General features: G+C 33.7%; 1 pseudogene across 1 annotated transcript; it reads left to right on the top strand.

The window, feature by feature from the left end:
* The first annotated feature begins 12,186 nt into the window (after nt 1-12,186).
* Nucleotides 12,187-22,880, top strand: LOC143597055 (ADP-ribosylation factor 2-like; annotated as a pseudogene). Its single transcript, XR_013146826.1, has 7 exons — nt 12,187-12,250; nt 20,113-20,268; nt 21,942-22,012; nt 22,124-22,243; nt 22,319-22,437; nt 22,526-22,607; nt 22,690-22,880. The product of XR_013146826.1 is annotated as an ADP-ribosylation factor 2-like (transcript).
* The last annotated feature ends 641 nt before the right edge of the window (nt 22,881-23,521 follow it).

Genomic DNA, 23,521 nt, shown 5'->3' with positions numbered 1-23,521 from the left:
ACACACGTTAATCCATAATCATCTTTCTCAACTTGGTACCACTCACAATGAAACAATACAACTCTAAACTTTGACCAATAGTCAAGTTCAATTATGTCTAAAATTATACCATAGTAGTCAACATTCCTAACTGTTGGATTTTTGTCCCGAGAACTCGCAAATCTAGGAGTTAAAGCTGTAATTGAAACACCGCTATTTTTAGTTATACATTTATCATCTCGTGATTTGACATGAAACTTATATCCATTGGCATAATACCCATAGTATCTCTTGGATGTAGGTCTAGGACCCTTTGCAAACCAAAAAATATGATCTGGAACATCATTATGTATTACTTTATTTTTGAACCAACTGGCGAACTCATGACTATGGTTATCCGCTCGTGCCCATCGACTTTGTCCCGGTCGACTTTCAATATAAGCTTCATGCTCACTGCATCATCATGTAAAAAAAATATGACATGAATATTAGATAAATAATGACATATAATTTGAAGAAAATAGAGACTATAAGCTGGTTACTTGATATAATTATGGACTTCTGCACAATCAGAATTGAATAAGGCATAACGATATGCTTGTTCCCTTAAATGAACATCCAAAGATACATTTTTTCCTTGTCTTCGTTTTTTACCTCTTAGGGGATGACCACAATTCATGAATATTCGTTCATCCGATTCGCTTTCTCCCATCAAATCATCGGTATCATCTGCACTGTTATTAGGTGTTTCATTGTCTCCGTGCATATAACGTGAGCAAAAATTCAAGCATTCTTCAATCAAATATCCTTCTGCTATGGATCCTTCTGGCCGGCTCTTGTTCCGCACATATGACTTCAACTTGCACAAGTATCTCTCCATAAAAAACATCCATCTATACTGAACAGGTCCGCCAAGCCTAACTTCATTTACTAAGTGGATAGGTAAATGCACCATTATGTCAAAAAATGCTGGCACGAATATTTTTTCAAATTCACATAACGTTTCTGTAATCTCTAGTTATAATCTGTCAAGGTCACCAGGCTTAATTACTTTGCTACACAATCTCCGAAAAACGACACCCAACCTAATTAAAGGGATAACAACATGCTTTGGTAAAGATTTTCGGACAACAACTTGAAGCAAGTAATGCAAAAAGATGTGAGCATCATGACTCTTGTAACCTAAAAATTTCTTTTCCGAAGAATGTACACAACGCGCAATATTAGACGCGCACGCGTAAGGTAATTTTGTTTCCTTCAGAACATGACAAAACTTAACTTTCTCCTTTGAAGACATTGAGAAGCATGCTTTTTGCATGATAACATGCTCACCGTCTTCAGAAAGTTTTGGCTAAAGACTTCTTTGATGCGAAGATCTAAAAGGTCAAATCGTGCTTTCGGGTGATCTTTTGACTTCCCACCAATATCCAACAAAGTTCCGATCACGTTGTCACATATATTTTTTTCAATGTGCATCACGTCAAGATTATGCCGACATTTATTGAATTGCCAGTACGACAAGTCAAAAAATATTGTCCTTTTCTTCCATGGGCAAGTACTATCATTTTTCCTTTTTTGTGTCTTACCAAATAGATTGTTAAAACCAGATAGATCACTCAGAGCTTCAACACCTGATAGAGGTTTTGGAGAAAGCCTCGACTCAGTCTTCCCATTAAAGGCATTCTTGTTACGTCGCCATGGGTGTTCACCATCTAAAAATCTGCGGTGATCCATGTAGCATGTTTTCTTACTATGCTTCATGTAAAGTGAGCTAGTCTCATGATTACAACTTGGACATGTAAAATTTCCCTTAGTTTTCCACCCCGATAACATTAAGTAACCTGGAAAATCACTAATTGTCCATGTTAAAGCTGCATACAATTTAAAGGTCTCATCTTTAGATTTATCGTATGTCTCCAACCCATTAACCCACAAATCTTTAAGCTCCTCAACTAATGGTTGTAAGTAAATATCTATGTTATTACCCGGAGATTCGGGTCTAGGAATTAACAAAGATAACATAAAGTATTCGGGTTTCAGTGACATCCATGGAGGCAAATTTTAATTAATTAACACCACAGGCCAAGTGCTATGAGCAATGCTCATTGTTCCAAATGGATTAAATCCATCACTTGATAACCCTAACCTCACATTTCTAGTTTCTTTTGCAAAACGAGGATATAAAGAATCAAATTCCTTCCAGTTTTGCCCATCTGCAGGATGTCGTAAATTTCCATCTTTAGGACGTCCTTCATCATGCCATGTCATATGTTTAGCCGTTTCTTAACACATGAAAAGACTTTGGAGCCTTGGTTTTAATGGAAAATGCCACACCACTTTAGCCGGAACTTTTGAACATGTTTTAGAATGCTCAATATTATTCTTATTCTGTTGTTTTTCAATATCTTGTTGTTTCCACTTAGAGAGCATCTTCATACTCTTTCCAATAAAGCATACAATCATTTGGGCATGCAGGAATTTTCTTATAATTCAGCCCTAAATCTTTTATGACTTTTTTAGCTTTAGTAAAACTAGCTGGAAGTTTTGCCTCTGGAAACATCTTTTTTAAAAGTTGTAGAAGATCATCAAATGCCACATTACTAAGCCCGTGAAGGTTCTTGTACTGAAGAAGTGTGACAATGGAAGATAGTTTCGAAAAACTTTTACACCCAGGGTACAACTCTTCCTTTCCATCTTCTACCAGTTTATAGAACTTATTGGCATCTTTACTTAAACCCTCTTGTACCATACTTGTTTCCCTTACAATATCTCTAAACCTATCATGCAATAATTCATCAAAATTGTCATGCATACCATCCCCATTATCATCTATACCATCATTAAATCCTGTTTGTGATTGACTTTCTCCATGAAAAACCCACAAATAGTAATCTTCTACAAATCCATGTCTTTTTAAATGATCAAATACTTCATCTCTTCGATACCAATAATGGTTTTTACATCGTTTGCAAGGACAACAAATTTGAGATCCTTTTGCTATTTTAGCAAATGAAGCATTAAGGAAATCAATAACTTCGGCTTCAAATTCAGGTAATCGTCTAGGCACATACATCCAATCTCTAACATTCTCCATGTCTCTTGTATCCTGAATTTAATAGAAATAAGGAGGTAAAAATTCAAAATCATTAGTAAAAGATCAATCATCATAATATATGTTAAACCAACCGACGATATATTACAATGGCCATTTGACCTGCTATGGAACCTTAAATTGAATTGATCCATTATAAGCTAAAATAACTAAAACGTGTAATTAAGAGGCCACCATTCATGTGCTATATAAAAAACATTAATAGAATTCAGAAGAAGCGTTGAACCAAACACTACTTTATTGATTATTAATTTTAGAATGCAATAAGAAAATAATTTGATTCACATACAAAAACAATTAACTAAACTACTAAACGCTATGATTTAAGGTAATTAAAATTCAAATGGCAAGATTCCGATAATTATACACTTCAAATAAAATGTTGGAACAATCAATTTGATTTGAAGATTAATCATTACTTATATCATTAACCATTGATCAATACTAGCATATCACTAATAGAACTTAATTATGTACCTGATTTTATTTAGTGTTCCCAAGTTTAATGGAAAGGAAAGAAAAAGAATGGAAATTAAACATCTTATGTATTGGGAGGATCACACAAGTAGAAGTACTCCAATACGGGCTTTAGGTAATTCAATTTCATAAATACAACAGTTAACAAATCTACAAGAAATATTTTAATTATTTCACTTCTACAAGATAATCATATCAAAATATGGACCGTAGGATCCAACAAACTGATACTAGTACAGTTTTGCTATTATCATCCGAAAACCGAACCAGACGATACAGGGACATGATGGTGAATCATTAAACTTGCAACAACATATTTTATTGAATTCAAACGAACTCAGTGACCAAACAACAAAATAAACATCAAATTACACTAATTATTGTACAAATTAACATCAAACTAAAACGAATTTGAGTGCTGGTGTTACCTCAGCAATTACTCGGGCATGAAATTGTTGACACGACTTCTACAATTCTCTTGATACATGATGATTTGTGAAAGATGTGATGATGGAAGGTGGTTGAAGACATGGCGGGATGTGGGAGAAACACCCGCCATCTTTTAGATACGGTTTAATATGGAATTGATATACGAACGTGGTTTGTAAGTCTAACACCATATTTGTTTAATTCCTTCCAATCTTTTCTCTTATCTCCTTAATTGAAACTCTAGAGCGATATGAATGATGTATTTGATTAGTAAATAATAAAACTAACTGTTACAAAATCTTGGAATTGAATTTATTTATGTTGGTCGAGAATAAGAAGAAAAAGTTGTTGGCATGTTGGTTTGCACTTTATCTATTAAACCCTCAAGTCTTGAGTTCAAATATTGTTGTTACCTATTATTTTTTTAAGTATTACTCCTTTTACTTTAACCACATGGATGTGCTTTCTAAGGTGTAACTAGGGTCGTCTCCAAAGATTTAAATACCTCGGTTGAGCCGGAAAAAAAAAGGCCCATAGCCTTAACGAGTAACGAACTATATAAGCTAATTTTTTTAAACGAGGCTTAGTGTTATAACAATAAACATATAAAAGTATATTATTAAAATCAAATACCGTAATAATTAACGATTAACCAGTGATTCGTGAAACTCTCCTAAGTCCTAACATTGGAAAAAAAAATAGCTTGGTCCTTGGTGGCTAGCTTAGTCAACTGTGGAGGAGCCTAGTGGTTAACAACGAACCAACAGTGGTGGTCGGCTGGGTTGATCATTGTTCAGCATTCGCAAAGAATGAAGGAACCAAAGAGAAATTTCAATCGACCGCTATTTTTTTATTTTGCATCGGGTTTTTATTTAATTTTCTTTAGTTTTTAGTTTTAGTTTGTGCCCAATAATTTAAACTTAATTAAATGGATTATGGATAAAAAATAATTTCGGGCACAATAATTATAAGATGATAAAGAGCAATTCATATTTTATAAGTTTTATATTTTTAAATGTATATATAAAAAATATAGATCCAACAAATTTTGGCCCCTAAAAATTACGTGTCCCGGCCGACGGTCCGACTGGCGCTACCCTCCAGCCGGCCCTGGGTATAAGATATATATATATATATATTATTTTCTTTACTAAGTGTTAAAAGAAATAAAGATAGTTACTGTGTGTTGGGTGGTTATGCATAAAATTTTTGTTCATAGTTGACTAGTTGGATTCGTAAATGTTAGTTGATTTGTACAAGATTTGGCCTTTTAGTCAATTTTGACTTTCAGTTGAAGAATGTTGACTTTCTGTGTGTAGATTAACTATTTTGATCTGAGTTGACCAAAATTCATTAAAGGAATGTTTGATTGTATCAATAAATCAATGCAATTAGTTTTATATATTTGTTGTAATTTTAAAGACTACCAGTTGATTAAGCATAGCAAAGCTGAAATCTGGTTCGAAAGTGTCAGTTTGGTGAATTATTAATCAATTTGGAATATTCTTGGGCCCATGGGTTTGACTTTTATATTTTTGTAAATTTTAACAAAAAGGTTAATCGCTCCCGTAACGGGTGAGGTTACTGCGGCTCTTTTTTAAGTCGAAATTAACCCAATCATCAGTAATGGTCACCAGCCTTTGCCAAAATACTACGAGCAATGTCCGAGATAAAAAAAAAAGGGGCAAAAAATCTATAAAACTAGAGCATACCCATGCTGCCACAGGAATTGCATCACTTTGTTAATATGCTTGATATTGTCTTTTTAAAGCATATTAGTCAAAGCTTGGTTCATGAGATCAGTTTAACCATTTTTGTTTAATTTTAATAATAAAACTTTTTGAAAATAAGAGTTGGATATTTAAATTTCTCAATGCAATCTTTCTAACAAAAGTTGCAAAATTTCAATAAAATTTGCAACTTTTCAAAAATAAAGTTGCAATTTTTAGTAAAACTTGTAGCCTTTTAATAAAAAGATTGCAAATTCAATATAATTTTGCAAATGTTTATGTAAAAGGTTGCATTAGAAGATCTAGTGCAACCTTTATGATTAACAAGGTTGCATTAGATTCAAATGCAACTCATTCGAAAAAAGTTGCTACTAAAAAGTTGCATTAGGCCTATTTTCTAGTGGTGATGTAATTATGATATTAATTATTCTAATTATTGTTAGAATTAAAATACTTATCTAACTAATATATTAAAGCAACACAATTTAGCTCTGTATAAAATCGTAGAACCATCTCGTGATCCTTTCGCACTCGCATATCCTTTTAATTTCTTCTAAGCTTTCGTTCTGCGAACGGACTCAAGCTCTTCTAACTCCGGTTCTCCGACCAAGCTAATCTCCTTCAATCCAATAAACACCTGGGTAATTTAATTGTGGTTCATGTTTGGTTTTATCTGTAGGTACAAAGCCACTGTCAATTTAGATTGGCAGAGGTATTTACTTCATCAATTTTGTGATTTATAGTTCTAGGGTTTATATGGATTTGGGGATAAAACTTAAGTTGTGTTTATAATTAATCAGAACCAATCTTTGAAAAAAATCTTATTGTAGTCCAGTTGGTTTGTGGGTTATATACAAAGTTCCAAACCAATCCAGACTTAAGTTCGAGTCTCTTAAAAAGCAGTTTGTTAGTTTTTTTTCTACTTTTAACACATTATTATTATTATTATAACACTTTATTGTTATTATAAAACCAATTATCATCACTAAATAAATGTTAGATAAACTTACGAATCCAGTTTTGTTTGAAAATCCAAAAATTTGTTTATTTTTTTTCTTTATTCTAACCCATTCGTTTAGGTCTTAAAAAAACTCATTATTATAATCATCGTTTAAATTAAGTGAAACGTTTATAAGCTGATTTATGTTCATATAACTTAATATTGTTGTTGTGTAACTTTTAAGTGTCAAAATTATTTGAAACCGTTAATCACAAATTAACAGCATCGTTATTATTTATTGCTTCATCATATTTTAAAATAGTTATGAAGTTCTAAATTAATATGATTCGTAATCAGTCGTCTGCTTATAATTGTTAGTCTATAAATATAATTTAAAGCCATTTTATATCAAACTTCTAATCAAGTCCCCAAATTTGGCATACAAACCCTAAATCCCAAATGATCTTGGACGTTCCGTGTCGTTTAGTCTATTTAACTTATTAAAGCACATATTGTTTGACTGCAATTAAAGTTATTCAATTAGTTATATATTGACTATAAATATTATATAATTAACTATAATTGGGATGTTTCATGTATTTAGATATTTAAAAATTTTCAATTCATCAAATGCATATTAACAATCTAATTAGCTGTTACAAGATTTTTAATTTGGACTTTATTATATAATTAAGCATATTAACAATATAATTGGCTGCTACAAGATTTTATGTAGCTTTGTCAAGAGTGAAGAGTAGAGCCGATATTAAATTAGTCATACTCGACAAAGAATTACAGCTTACAACTAAAACTACAAACGGTTACAAAGAGATTTTCAAAAATTTAATGTGATAAAGTTTAAACCTGGTATGTATTTGTAAGCTTAGTTTTCAATTAATATTACAAAATTTGTTAATAATATGTGTTTTTTATTATTTTCAGGTCTAATGGTTCATTTATGTTATATTATTTCTTATTCACTGCATTGTTTATTTATAAAGTATTTTCTTTTTGTGTTATAAACATGGTTTAACATCTTTTGTAATATTTGAAGCTAAAATATTTATGCCAAATATTTGTGTTGATTAAATATGTTGTTAATATTTTATATTGCCCGTACAGGCTCGAATCCTGCCCTGTTAACCTACAATCGTTCTCATCCATCACCATGGCTGATCCATTCCTTCTTTCTGTTATTCTTAGGGTGCCCCACACACACTACCATCTTCCTCTCTGCCCGAATCAGGTATGATTTTTTGTAGGGTTCGACTATGGTTCGAACGAGTAGGCTTAGAAGCTAGGGTTTATCACTTGAAAGACCAATTGATGTTCATTTTATACTAATTGATGTTCTATTTGGTTTATTATTGCTTTTATAGTTAAGATAAATATCAATCAGCACATATTTGTGTTGGAAAGTGTTGGTTCTAATAATTAAGATAAGTGTTATTTTGTTCATAGGTGCAAACGAAAATTTGAACACATATATATCAGGTCTTTGAATTTGCAAACTGATGAACAGCTAATCAGGTGATTACCTTCTGTTTTTATGCTTCCAATCGTATCTGTTAATGTAGGTAGTTATGCTTCTTACATTTGTTTCCTCAGGGTCTTCCATTCGAATAGTTGGTTAATTGTTGAAGTTGTATCACGAGCTGCTTATCAGGTAAGGAAGTTAAATTAAGTTTTTATGCTTTAAATTGCATGTTAATTGGTGTGTATTTTTCTGAAAGGGACGCTCCGTTTTCTTGATTTTTTTTTTGTAGTGTCTTACGTGGATTGTCTTCGTTTTAGTGTTTGTTGTCTTCGTGCATATTACACGATAATTTTAGTTAATGTAGGTTTCCTTTGTGTTCAACTGTTAGTTTACGGTATATTTGGTTTCATGAATTTCCCACTTTGTTTTTTTAGGGTCTTTTATACCATGCTCTGATTATACATATGATAAAAAGTGGCTTATCGGTGACACATAATTTTAAGAAGTTCGTTGTTGACATTTTAAATAAACTATTTGGAAAACAAACTATATATTGGGCTAGCCTGATGGTGGTGGTTGTACTTTTTAAGACTCTTCTCTATCAAACATGCAATCTCGAATCTCCACTGTAACCTGTTTTTTTGTTGGCAGTATCACGAAATCCTCCTCCTGAAATTTTGTTGGTCTTCTTTTGGATTTTTTAACACAAATTATATGTGCAAATATTAGCTAGATTGCGTATTTGATTTGACGAACACTATCGACGAAGTTATTTTTTAGCTTTCTATTTGATACGGTAACGAACCTAATCGATACCGACTGAATTCATGTCGTCTTTTTTTGTTTTTGTTTTAACTATGTTAGTCTTTGTATTTGGGCCGTCGTTGACGGATTTATTTTTTGGGTTTACTCTGCTACCGTAACAAAACTAACCAATACCGATCAAATTAACGTCGACTCAGTGCCGCAACGTGCGGGTTTTACTGGCCGAATAAACGTCCTTTTAAATATGTTATTATTTTGTATCACATATTATATGAGTGCCAATGGTGTTTTGGACGTGTGTCGATATTGATTTGAGCATTTAAAGATTTATTTTTTTGTTTGACTGTTGGTGCCGTGATGAATTCAACTGATGCTGTCCGAATCCCGTCGCTGCACTGCTACAATGCGGTGGGCTTTACCTAGTTATAGTTAAAACTCCTTCAATTGTTATCACATTAGTAAAATGTACTAATATGACAGTGCAAAGTGGCTTTAGTTTCCAAATGAAAAACACAATGTAAAATGTAATAATGTTACAATCTAAAAGGAGTCGAATTATTTGCACCTTTCCCTAGAGGTATAATAATATCCATTCTCTACGTTTTAATATTTGGTGATGGTTTTATTAAAAGTTTAAAACAAGATTTGAGGTTTTGGAACAAATATACTATATACAGGGTATTTAGGGGTTGCTAGTATAAACTATTTGCTTTTAACTATATATTTTTGGTTAATGACTCATTAGCATATTTTTTTGGTTATCAGGTCATATTGATGATAGAGAGGTTACATATACGATGGTTGACTTGGATCTGAAAAGGAGCCATGCACTCCACCAGCTACGTCTGTATTCCGGGCCACATTTTAAAATTTTTGGCGTACTTTAAAAACTACTGAAATTGCTTTATGGAAGAATCGGTTTTGGTTGGGTTCACTAAGTTCTATAATACCACGAACGTTTTCATTGTTCAATCTTTGCATGATCGAGGTTTTCATTAGTAGAAGGCCAGTGACCTTATTTGAGGTCAATTTCCTTTACTTATCACTATCATGAATGCCTACTTAATTCAAATGATCTAATATTTTGATTTTATATGTCTCAGATGAAATTATTCAGTCAGATAAGATTGATGAATTGATGGAGGAGGAAGTTAATAAGTTACATGTGGCTATTGAAGCTCTTCATGTGGATCAGTTTGAGATAAGAGAAAATAAAATAATTGTAGAACTTGAAGTAGAAGAAAACTTGTGAACCGGAGGTGAGGTGGAGGACATCATAACAGAACTTGGAAGTAGAAGAAAACTTATGACCTAAATATGCAAAAGGACATATCTTGTGTTGTGCAAACCCTTATCGCTTGTAAATGTAATATTACCTTTACGACGCTTCATACACGCAAGGCATTTAGTATATTATTAGTTTGCGTGAGCAAATAGCTAGTCAACAAATTTCAAATAATTAAAGCTAAAATTGTACGTAAAGTTTTATTTTGTATTTGGATTATAGTATGTTTCCATGGATTTTGTAGGATTTATATGTAATTCAATGATGTTTTGTATTTCCATTTTATAATTATTCATCTTTCAATATAGCCATTCAAAGTTCTGATCGATATACTTTGTTCAACACGAAATAGTTTAGAGGGGTAAAAAAGTCATTCTACACAATCAACTAGGGGTCCAACGAAACAACACTTGCTGGTTCATACTTACTGGTTCATGGTCTCCTATTAATTCAGACCTTTTACTAGTTCAGCACTTAATAACTCAGCACTTGTCAAACAGTCCCTTAGTTTAGTCTATGAGATTGATCTTTAATTTACAACTTATAAGTTTGTAACCCAATGTTTTATGGGTTTGACCTTTGCTCATTTTGAAAAATCAAAATTTTGTTCTATTTGATAATTATTATAGTTGCAAAACTGTTATTTCCTTGAGGATAGTTAAGTTCATAAAAATAATCATGCTTATCTACTACGACCGATCCTGTCTTTCAATCCAAATGAATGACAAAAGCACCAAGTAAGTGTCGGCTTTTTGATTTGTTGGTTCGGTTAAAGTTTTCGATCGGATTAGATTTCAAACATGGACATGCTTGGTTTGGAACGAGTTCGGTTATTGTGTTTTGAGATTGTTTGGAATGCCATTTTTTAGATATCTTGTTGCATATGGACTTAAACAAATCATCAAAACCCGAAAGTTAGTAAAGAAAAAAATAGTTAAGAAATAGCTAAATAAGAAATTTTATATTTTTAATAGAAATATGAGTAAAATAGACATTTTATAAGTTATTATTAAAAAAATGATGTTAAATTGGTTAAAGAATGAATGAAAATTTCACATTATAAAATCGTCCATAAGGTTTGATCACAAATGTCATTTTCATACAAATAGATATAAGGACAGAAATACCCTTGACTTAACGTTAAAAAATAAACGGAGTTAGTGAAATAGACGAAAATGGCAAGGTTTGGAAAATCAAGGGCCCAGACGTTTAAAAAAAAGCTTCCTGTTTCACTAACGTCGTGTAGTTGACCAAACCACAGTGACAAAAATGACAATTTGCTCTTCCTTTTTTTTAATACACAAATATTTATTTAAATCCTTTTATATATATATATATATATATATATATATATATATATATGTGAACTCACTTTCTTGTAAAAAGCAATGGATCATAAAAAAGCATTTGTAATTTGGCTCATCAATCACACAAATCATGCCTTTCTTTTCCCGTTGAGTTTTTTAGTTCTGTCCCATGTCCATCGTAATCTCTTGTAACCGCTTCACACCTACAAAAACAATAAAAAGAGGATAGCACTCTCCAAACAAGTGTTACACAAAATAATGTGATACATGTATGACAAAAGCATTATATATGATGAAAATGGAGTGATTAAAACTTAAAAACGCTATAACTTGCTTATTTGCCCCATGTCCATTGGGTGATCTTTTAAAACTTGCTTACTTGCTTGTTGAAAAGCAAAATGTGTTTGGCAAAGCTTCTTTAAAAACTTTAAATTGAAGCTTTTCAAAAGTTACTTATTATTTTCAAAAAACAAATAAGAAAAAAAAAAACATTTTTAATGCCTCCAGACTAGACTTGTATGATGAATTAACGATTCACATTGTAGGTAAACAAATGAGTCCACCAATAATGTAGTTACTGTAATAAACTGAAAGATTTAAGGGGTCACTAGTACATCAGTGAAAAGTATATGGAATATCTGGCTTATATATATATATAATAATAAGACCTTGTTCATTTGATGGCCTGCTGGTGATCGACGGCTCCTGATTCCAAAGAGTCCACGCCACCTTTCCGGTTGTCGGCGATCGTAAGTCTCGCATATATCTGCATCTGTGTGTGTATACATAATATGAACATCTAGTTTTAGTTCAGATCGATTAACCGTCAATCGGATAGGTTTTCTTACTCATTGATTAAGCTCGTATCTCTGTTACAAGTTCATTTTCTCTGTGTGTGATTTAGGTTATTTGATTGCCGTTTAGGCGTTTGTTTGTATCAAAAACGATCGGAAAGCTTGAGCTTGCTTCGTGAGTCCTTTTTAACTTTAGCCTATTATTTATTGTTTAATTTATATATGCTTTTAATTGATTTATTATATGTATTGACAAGAACCTTAAACTAGCCTGACTTCGGCTAGAGCTCGTGTGTGTAGTACCTTAATGGCTCGGCTCGGCTCGGCTGTGCAGTCTCAAATTATTAATTAATACATAAAGTCTAAAGTAGGTAAAACTTAAAAATACACAAGGCTCCAGCTCAGGATCGGTGACCTTTATTTGAGGCTCAGGCTCGAAAAAGCTCTGCTCGTTTCGAGCTTTTTATCATCTGATCTCGAGTAGCTCTGCTCCTTTGCACACCTTCAATCGTTAAGCTACATTTTTTCACTCAAAATTTCTAAGTGACTTTTCTTAACTATAATAAGTTTGTAAATCTGTGTTTTCATTTGAATCGGTGTTGTAACGATACATGCAGTTTGAGTTTGAAGTAAAGAATTGCTTTTTGTTCTTAATGTTCTCAAATACTCAAAATGATTTAAGCTTTTGACTTTTGAGTAGATTGGGGATGAAATTGCACACATGAATGTAAGTTTGAGGTAAAACATAGGGTTTTTGTGCCACGGGATTTCAAGTATATGAGATTATGAGATGTGATTGAACAAAGAGGGAGTCTGTCATGCATATATGCAGTTAATGCTGTAAAAAATCGGATATTGGTCAAGGACCGATATTTGAGATATAGGTTATCATGGTGGGATATTGGTAATTTTAATATCATGCAGAATTTATATATAGCAATTTAACACTACCAATTCAGTATACTCTCCTACCATTAACAAATTAACCTTTTGCAACTTGCAAAACACTAACAATTGTAGCAACTAGGAACCGATTAAGACTTAATGTACTAATATTAAACACTAAAATCTGTAGGGCTTTAGTTTCAAATTTTACATATTTGATTGTTGTACTTCCATGACTTTAAAGTCCACAAGTGTGCTTTTTGTTGCCTCTTTTAGTTATTAATTTAAGATGCAAATGGCTAAAATCTGTTGATGTGTTGTAAAACACATTGACTTTCCGTAGCATTTTTATCATGTTTTAATCGTTTTTAGTTTAATTATTAAGTGTTATGGTTTGTTTATGATTGATTTTACAAAGTTGAATATTTATTTGTAGGTTTATAGAATATGGTGAAAAAAGAGGCAATTTGGAAGAGTTTAGGGATCTTTTTGGTCAAAGTGACAAAGTTTAAGCAAGGTCCGGTCCAAGCCCATTAATTAAAAGCCTTATAATATATTATATTAAGTTAATATCAGATGGAATCAACCATTCATTATCCACAAGACCCGAAATCAAAAACCCTAACACCCTTACCCTAAGTTCCGATCGGAACTCTTGCTGCCGCCGGCCAAGAAAGAAGAAAAAAAAAGAAGAAGGAGGCTGCGGCTGGTGTCTTGGACGGCTAGGGAAAGAAAGGAGTCTTGGACGGCTGGGGAAAGAAAGGAGTCTTGGGTAGCTGCTAGGGACTCAAAACATCCAAAAATCTCAGACATATTGCTTAGTATACATCTCTAAACTTGGTTTATCTTTCAAAACCCTAACTTTGATTGATTTGGTCTTTTTAATTGAATTGTTTTGCAATTGTTTGATTGTTAGACTTGTTATTAATTAAGTTTGGAATTTGATTGAGTTTTATAATGTTTATGATGATGTTTATGGTGTTTTTATTAAGTGTTTATGGCTGTCCAAAAGTGATGAGTGGCTAAACTAGTTTGTTCTACCTAGGATAGATGATTGTTGAGTGGTTTTAACTTGTTTAATGAATTGTTAATGTTCAAGACTTAAATTATTGATGTAAAGTTTAACTAAACCATGAATTAGATAGTGTGTGATGGCCGTGTTTTGTTTGTAATTACTTATAATCCTCTTGCATTCGTTAATTGAATCGGTTTTGGTTAATTGATTGCGTGTTAAGCTCTTTACTTGGTGTTTTGGGTTTATTTGCGGGGTGATCAACCGTAGGGATAAGTGGGTAATATATCATATGAAATCAGTTAGAATACACCTTCTTTGAGACCGAGAGGTGATAAGAAGTAATATTGTCTCGTTGCTTTTACTTGTTAGAATTAAGACCGCGCGAGAGCGGGTTTTGTCTTGTCAAGTTTGAGTGTTTACGTGCAATTAGTTGGTTTAATTTGGGTTTTGTTAAATTGTTCCTCTATCCTTGGTTGCGTAGTATTCGTCTCCATTAGGATAGTGTGTCGGTGAGACCGAGAAGTGAGTCGTCATTTGAACACGTTAATAATTGTTTGTCCGGTTTGTTCTTTAAAATCAACTAAAATAAGTTAGAAATTGTTAGAGAGACTGAGAGGTAATTTGACTTTCTTAAACAAGTTTTGGTTGTGTCATCTTTTATAACCGGTGTCTTGAATATTTTCAATCCGTTGTCTTGTTATTTCTTTCAACATGATTCATTCCTAGGTAGACGTTTTTATTCATTGAATTTAAATCAAAGTTTTCTTAAAGTATTTTGTTAACAGTTTTCTTTTAATTAAGTTAAGTAGTTAAATAAAATCTTAAAAATCTAATAAATATTATTTTGGTAAGTCTTAATTAGAGTTTCGTAATTAAAAACGTTTTCACGTGTCTTTGCGTTCGACATCCGGACTTCCTTGATGCTATACTATTTATGATCGGTACACTTGCCGATTTTGTGTGGTTTCTATAGGAATTTCGTTTTTATAAATTTAAAGCTTAATTGTGATTCGTTCTTTATTTATATTATACATTTTCACACATCAAGTTTTTGGCGCCGTTGCCGGGGACACGGTTAGAAGCGTATTGAGAACGACTCGAGTAGAGACTTGCCTTTTGTAGTTTAGTTTTAGTTTAGTTTTATTTTAAGTATTCTATTCCGTTTTTATCTGGTGCCCGTGATCCTTCTCTTTTGAGTGTTCTTTAAAGGAAATATGTCCGGATGACACGTTGGAACGCCATGGTGCAAAGTGTGTGGCGGAGATCACTGGGTGCATGATGCTTATGAGAGGAGAACTATAGAAGTCGAAGCACGAAAAGCTCCATGGGAATCACTTTTGGCAAAGCCTCCTCCATACCGATTTGCATATGATCAAATGGGGAACTTCTTAGGGTTTATGGACTTGTCAGGCAATATATTAGAGCCCACCCCAGAATTGGAGGAAACAATGGATGATGAATTGTTTGCCATTAGAAATGATTTGGAATATGTTCCTCCTTTGAATCCACCTTGGTTTGAAACCCTGAGCGAGATTGAAGATACCGGAATGGAGGAGCAAAGAGTAGAGGAGTATGTTCCCTCTTGGGAGGACGAGTTCATGGGTGAGTTTGGCGAAGAGTCTATGGATTTTACCATGATAGATGAAGGAGAGTTTGACCCGCTTGGTGATTTGAAGTTGCTTGAGGATCTATTGTATAACGAGCCAAGTGCGGGGATCAAGAATGAGCCTTGTGAGGAGAGCCATGAGGTGGTTGGTGAATCAGTCTCTCCACCATTGCACTTTGAATGTGAAAAACCAAAACATGAACCGTACTCAATCTCCATTCGGGAAGTGTCGAGGTTTAGAAGGTTGGCTAAAAGAATAAGGAGGATATCTAAGCTTAGAGATCATGGTGTGCAGAAGAGTTCGTCACTCCCGTTTCACTTCAAGGAATCATTTTTGGGGGAGTCTACGAGTTGGTGGGCCAAGTTCACGTTGTATGTTTGGGCCCATGAGAGTTGTGCAGTTGGTTTCTTCCCGACCGATTGTAAGAGGAGAGTGTTAAGGAGCATCGATGGGAAGAGGATAAAGGAGAAGCCTCCTGATTGAGGTTTCGGGAGCGAGTCCAGCTGAAGACTATTCAATAAACTTAGCGCTTCCCGGGAGGCAAACCCGGTAATATCTTTCCTTATTGTTCTATTTTCATTTTTATGTTTATTTCCGAGTTTTGCTGGGTGTTTCTTCTCTTACTTGCATGTTATTCCTTGGTTGGTTGATGAGGGTTAATGAGCTGGAGTTTTAAACAAGTGTAGGGATGCAATATGCTTAAGGATTGTCGCTTTCGTTCGTTAGTGATAGCTTGATAGAGAGCACTGGAGTTTTAAGCCTGCGTTCGAATAGGAGGGCGAGGAACATGATTCACCGCACACTTGCATGATCACATATATCAGGGGAGTCTGTTCCACTTTATTTTTCTATATGTTTAGTTTTGTCTTTTCCTTGTCTCACATTGAGGACAATGTGAAATTTAAGTGTGGGGATGGGGAACTGACGTTTTCATTTTTAAGAAAAATAAAGGATATTGAAAATTTTGAGAGTTAATATTTAAAAATTTATATAAAAATAAATAAATAAATAAATGAGCTTTAAAGAAAAAATGTCCCTTGTTTTTAGTTTCTTTTGCGTTAAAGTCGGAGATGATGATATTTATCGGAAATCGGTTTTTCAAACTACTAATAATATGAGATAAATTAAAGAAAACGCACTTAACTTGGGATGTGCCGGTAGGCTCATCCTTGAAAATGAAAGAGAAAATTTGATAAAACGGTTAAACGGAAATCTTTTGTGGGTAAAGCGTTTTGTCCGTGGAAAATAAGCAATGAAAGGTCGGGCCATACTCAAGCCTCAAATTTTGGTATGAAAAATTTGAAATATCATGAGTTTTAAAAATCTGAATACGTTATCATATGATGCTTGGGTAGGTTTAACGTTAGAGTATGCCGTGTAGCTTGTGATATAAATCTTAAAATGATAGTTTAGTGTTTTACACCTCATCGGCGTATGGTTTTATAACCTTAAATCCTGTATTGATGGGATGCTTCGGGTCCGGAGACCATGGGTCTGCATGCAATATATTTAGCTGGGTATTCACAATTCCTAAGTGGGGTTGTGTATATTTAAAATAAAGCCAAAGAGCAAACCCGTATAAGTCTATAAACATGATCAAACAGTACGAAAGTACAAATACACTACAGACTTGATCATCCACGCTGTTAGTCATGTGGGGTCCCCTTGCTCGCGTCTCATTACCATTAAGAAACGGACCACAAGGGACACGCTACATGTAAGCCCTACAGATAAAATTTTGCATACTCACCTATGGTTATAGATTTGGGGTATTGCTTGATAACGGGGGTATGTCATGTTGTGGGGAGCACTGGCTATAAATAATTGAACCTTAATCATATCTAATGGCTGCTTGGTAGACTTTGATGCTTAAGCTTAGGTGGATAAACAATACCCTTGATCGTCTTAACTATTCATAAATATTGAGCAACAAAGTTTTAATTCTGCTAACTTTGAGGTTTAAATCAAGTTGGGGTGGTCTGGTCCGGTAAAAGCAGAAAATAAGCGGGTCTTAATTGTGTAAACCACTGAGTAATATTGTCGGATCTTATTTGTCTCGGTAAAGATTAAGGCATGGGTTTAGGTGGACAACAATATCGATGATCGCGGTTTTTGCGTTTTTCTGAGCTTTAAAATCTAACCTATATGTTTGATTTAACTTTGATTTTCCGATTCTGATCCAACTGCATTAGATTTTTTCAGGGACGAAAAAGGCTTAAGTGAGGGGATGTTTGATGTGTTGTAAAACACATTGACTTTCCGTAGCATTTTTATCATGTTTTAATCGTTTTTAGTTTAATTATTAAGTGTTATGGTTTGTTTATGATTAATTTTACAAAGTTGAATATTTATTTGTAGGTTTATAGAAGATGGTGAAAAAAGAGGCAATTTGGAAGAGTTTAGGGGTCTTTTTGGTCAAAGTTTCAAAGTTTAAGCAAGGCCCGGTCCAAGCCCATTAATTAAAAGCCTTATAATATATTATATTAAGTTAATATCAGATGGAATCAGCCATTCATTATCCACAAGACCCGAAATCAAAAACCCTAACACCCTTACCCTAAGTTCCGATCGGAACTCTTGCTGCCGCCGGCCAAGAAAGAAGAAAAAAAAGAAGAAGGAGGCTGCGGCTGGTGTCTTGGACGGCTGGGGAAAGAAAGGAGTCTTGGGCAGCTGCTAGGGACTCAAAACATCCAAAAATCTCAGCCATATTGCTTAGTATACATATCTAAACTTGGTTTATCTTTCAAAACCCTAACTTTGATTGATTTGGTCTTTTTAATTGAATTGTTTTGCAATTGTTTGATTGTTAGACTTGTTATTGATTAAGTTTGGAATTTGATTGAGTTTTATAATGTTTATGATGATGTTTATGGTGTTTTTATTAAGTGTTTGTGGCTGTCCAAAAGTGATGAGTGGCTAAACTAGTTTGTTCTACCTAGGATAGATGATTGTTGAGTGGTTTTAACTTGTTTAATGGATTGTTAATGTTCAAGACTTAAATTATTGATGTAAAGTTTAACTAAACCATGAATTAGATTGTGTGTGATGGCCGTGTTTTGTTTGTAATTACTTATAATCCTCTTGCATTCGTTAATTGAATCGGTTTTGGTTAATTGATTGCGTGTTAAGCTCTTTACTTGGTGTTTTGGGTTTATTTGCGGGGTGATCAACCGTAGGGATAAGTGGGTAATATATCATATGAAATCAGTTAGAATACACCTTCTTTGAGACCGAGAGGTGATAAGAAGTAATATTGTCTCGTTGCTTTTACTTGTTAGAATTAAGACCGCGCGAGAGCGGGTTTTGTCTTGTCAAGTTTGAGTGTTTACGTGCAATTAGTTGGTTTAATTTGGGTTGTGTTAAATTGTTCCTCTATCCTTGGTTGCGTAGTATTCGTCTCCATTAGGATAGTGTGTCGGTGAGACCGAGAAGTGAGTCGTCATTTGAACACGTTAATAATTGTTTGTCCGGTTTGTTCTTTAAAATCAACTAAAATAAGTTAGAGATTGTTAGAGAGACTGAGAGGTAATTTGACTTTCTTAAACAAGTTTTGGTTGTGTCATCTTTTATAACCGGTGTCTTGAATATTTTCAATCCGTTGTCTTGTTATTTCTTTCAACATGATTCATTCCTAGGTAGACGTTTTTATTTATTGAATTTAAATCAAAGTTTTCTTAAATTATTTTGTTAACAGTTTTCTTTTAATTAAGTTAAGTAGTTAAATAAAATCTTAAAAATCAAATAAATATTATTTTGGTAAGTCTTAATTAGAGTTTCGTAATTAAAAACGTTTTCACGTGTCTTTGCGTTCGACATCCGGACTTCCTTGATGCTATACTATTTATGATCGGTACACTTGCCGATTTTGTGTGGTTTCTATAGGAATTTCGTTTTTATAAATTTAAAGCTTAATTGTGATTCGTTCTTTATTTATATTATACATTTTCACACATCATCTGTTTGTACTTACATCATAAGCAACACATGGTGATTGTATTCCTAAGTATGCATCCATGTATAGAAAACACATGCATATAGTTTAGTATAACATGGTATGAGTGCATGGATGTTACAAAAGGATGATCAAGCTTTTGTTTTCTTTATTGAATTAACGGAGGCCGCATGTGTTGGATATTGCATTTGGCTCATCTTTTCATTTCTATCAAATATTTTCGGTCATGTATACAGACAGCTTCAATGAAATTATGAAAATAAGATTTTTTGGTATGACGGTTTTAGTTTACTTCTCTAAGCGTGATTAAATAAATCACTATGAAGTTTGAACACTTACCGGTCTTTTTATATGCTAGATACAACAATGGGGCTGTCTTTCACCAAGCTGTTCAGTCGCTTGTTTGCTAAGAAGGAGATGCGAATTCTGATGATTGGTTTGGATGCAGCTGGTAAAACCACAATTTTGTACAAGCTTAAGTTGGGGGAAATTGTTACCACTATCCCTACTATTGGTATGCTTCATTGTTAACAAAACTAATTCTGTATTTGAATTTTCTTCCCCCTTTCCTTTTACACACATACTTTTATGCTAGGTGATTAGCATCGTCTTCACATAATAATAATAATATTAAAATAATATACAGAGTTGTAGATAAGCATATGCCTCCATGAGTCTCTCATGAGTTTGCTAGCGTGCTGCCTTGCTAGTCTTAAATTACCAATCTGGAAAAGGCAGTAGGTTTTGTTTTTGGGTATCAGAAAAACTAATATCTTTCTTGAAAAGTGTATTAATGTGGTTCATTTGGCTAGCTTAACTAAGTCTGGTAATGTTTTTGTTTGAAATTTCTATCATGCCTTATTATCTATGTCTATATCTATATCTATATCTATATTGTATATAATATAGGAGTGAGGGACCTCTTAAATTTTAAGAGGTACCACTCTTGTTGCATATTGCACAAGCAACAATGCATAAAATTTTAAGAATGTAGGAGTAAAATAGTCTTTGCTCATTCAAAAATATTTTACAATAATGATCCTTTAACTTCAATCAAGTTTTGTTAATTTATAAAGCAGTTACACATTTCCCCCCTCATTCTAAACCAACCACCCGCGACTTTTTAACCGCCATAACTTTTTCACATGTTAATATTTTTTTCTAAAAAATTACACCATAAAAACGAGCATTCTATTCTCTTTAATTTGAGTATGATATTGCTATAGTTTATTTATTTTTAAAAGACTAACATGTTAAATGATTACCGGTTATTACCGGCAACAGGTCAGGCATGTTCGGCTAATGGTGTCGAAAAGGGTTAGGGTTAGAACAATTTAATACAACAAAGGGTTAATTTAGTTCATGTCGGGATGGGTTTAGATCGAAAGGGTTCATGTTAAAACGGGCTTCGGGTTAAAACGTTTTTGGGTCGGAACAGGTCCGTCAAAACGGATTGGGTTAAAAAGTAGTTTATTTGAAATTACTGTACATTTCATCTTAGTTTCTTGATTGTCGCCACAAGTTACGCGCGTTCAAGCATCAGTTACGCGGATGACATTGTTTATACATACCGGGTTGGTTGCGTACAGGCATTATGTGGGGCGCTTCCTAGCACCGATGCCACGTTAAATGCATACCACCGTCGGGTTACGCACGTACCATTGTGAGGTTACAAACGTACTAACATCGGTTGCGTTTGCGCTTACACCGCTGCATCGCGCGGGCATCTGGCTAGTAAAGTGTAAAGTTGCTTCCACATTTCACTGAATTGTTATTTTGGTCAGTAACGGATGCAAATCTATAACTTAAAACACTCACTTTTTTAATCTATTCTGTTTTTTAACCAATATCATATTTCATTTTCCAAAACCACATTTTATACCACCATTTTGATCTTCAAATTGGGTTATCTAGTATCTTGTTATTATTACAAGTTCAAACTAAATAGTAAACACTTCTTAAATCGTATTATTCAAAGATATAGATTGTTATTGTATACATTTGAGTATTGCTTTGATATCAAGTTTTACCGTCTTGAAAATCTCATTGGTCATTACATTACCTGAGCTTTGAATTTTTTAAAGGAAAATTACAGACCTGTCATTAGTCATGATTAGCAATTTGAAATTTCATAGAAATCTACGGGCCTAACTTTTGTCTAACGTTCTTGAACTTACAAATTTGCAGGATTCAATGTTGAAACCGTTGAATACAAAAACATCAGCTTTACTGTTTGGGATGTTGGTGGTCAAGACAAGGTAATGCTGTCATCAATTACTATATAAATAGTTAAATATTAATCCTTTGGCTTGCATAATCGAATCATAGAAAAGATGTACGAAATCAAATGCTGATTTTGTTGTTTCCAGATTCGACCCTTGTGAAGGCACTACTTCCAGAACACACAAGGTCTTATCTTTGTGGTTGACAGCAATGATCGTGATCGTGTGGTTGAGGCCAGAGACGAGCTACACAGGATGCTTAATGAGGTCAACTTTTCTAGCCAATTAATTTGCCGAAATTTGTTTCTTTATTATTAATTAATGTATGTGATGGTATCACAGGATGAACTAAGAGATGCAGTGTTACTTGTCTTTGCCAACAAACAAGATCTTCCAAATGCAATGAATGCTGCTGAGATCACCGACAAACTTGGTCTGCATTCTCTCCGACAGCGACACTGGTAAATTTTGTTTAAATCAAACAATTAAGGCCAACTTCTGACACGGTGAGTTGAATTTGAAACTGATGATTTAAATACCATGTTTCAGGTATATCCAGAGCACATGTGCCACCTCTGGGGAAGGTCTATACGAGGGACTCGATTGGCTTTCCAACAACATTGCTAACAAGGTAATTTACCCTGATTCAGTTTTCATGGCTAAAAATGCTCATTTTTTTGGATTATAATTGTTTGCTTTGCATCAAATTTCAGGCTTAAATGGGACTCGGATACGGTATACATTGTATCGCGAGTAGTGTTAGCATTTTATCTATGTTGATCAAACACTTGTATTTTGGTCGGCTTTCATAGACGATATACATCATCATCACTTGTATGGCTTTGTTTCTGTAATATGATGTTTGGTAATAAGCAGACACTTTTTTTTTTCTGTATTCTTATTTCCCCTGCAATATGGAAATCTTTTATTATTTTAACTGACTGCAAACGTGTATCGTTTACTCAGAAGGCATCCACTAAAAAAATTAAGAGACAATTAAAAACAAGATTGGAAGCTTCTCTGTGACGAAACGAAAGACGTAACACTCATCTTCAAACGAGTAGACGATCGCACACATATTTTTCACGTCTATTATCTCCTTGTTAGCTTGTAAGTTAATGCTGTTAATATGTGCGTGTACTCCCAAAAAAAAAAAAGAAAAGGAAAAAAAGGAAAATTGGATTCTATTAATCCAAATTATTAACCATTGGCTAATAATAATATCAACTATCATTTTAACCAGTGGTAATCCCGACTTTCAGTTTTGTTACTATTAACAATCTCAGTCTAAAAATAGTTAACTCCGTTGGCGCATGACGTGGCATGTGACTTGTTAATTCTCGATGATGTGGCGTATGACTGTTAAACCGGGTCGACAGTTGAACCGAAACCAGGCGAATCGTGTGAACTAGATCCGGATATTGATAGATCTCAGATCTAGGGTTTAACATAGCTTTTGCAGCAACCATGTCTCGAACATGTGACCTACGATATATAAATTGAAAGAGGTACGTATCGAAATTGTTAGAAGTTGATGGTATAATA

Source organism: Bidens hawaiensis, unplaced genomic scaffold (assembly GCF_021521415.1).
Source record: "Bidens hawaiensis isolate Kalapana, Puna unplaced genomic scaffold, B.hawaiensis_p1.1 tig00047521_1, whole genome shotgun sequence".
Lineage (NCBI taxonomy): Eukaryota > Viridiplantae > Streptophyta > Magnoliopsida > Asterales > Asteraceae > Bidens > Bidens hawaiensis.
The sequence above is the reverse complement of the archived record's forward strand: the minus strand, read 5'-3'. Positions and strand labels throughout refer to the sequence as shown.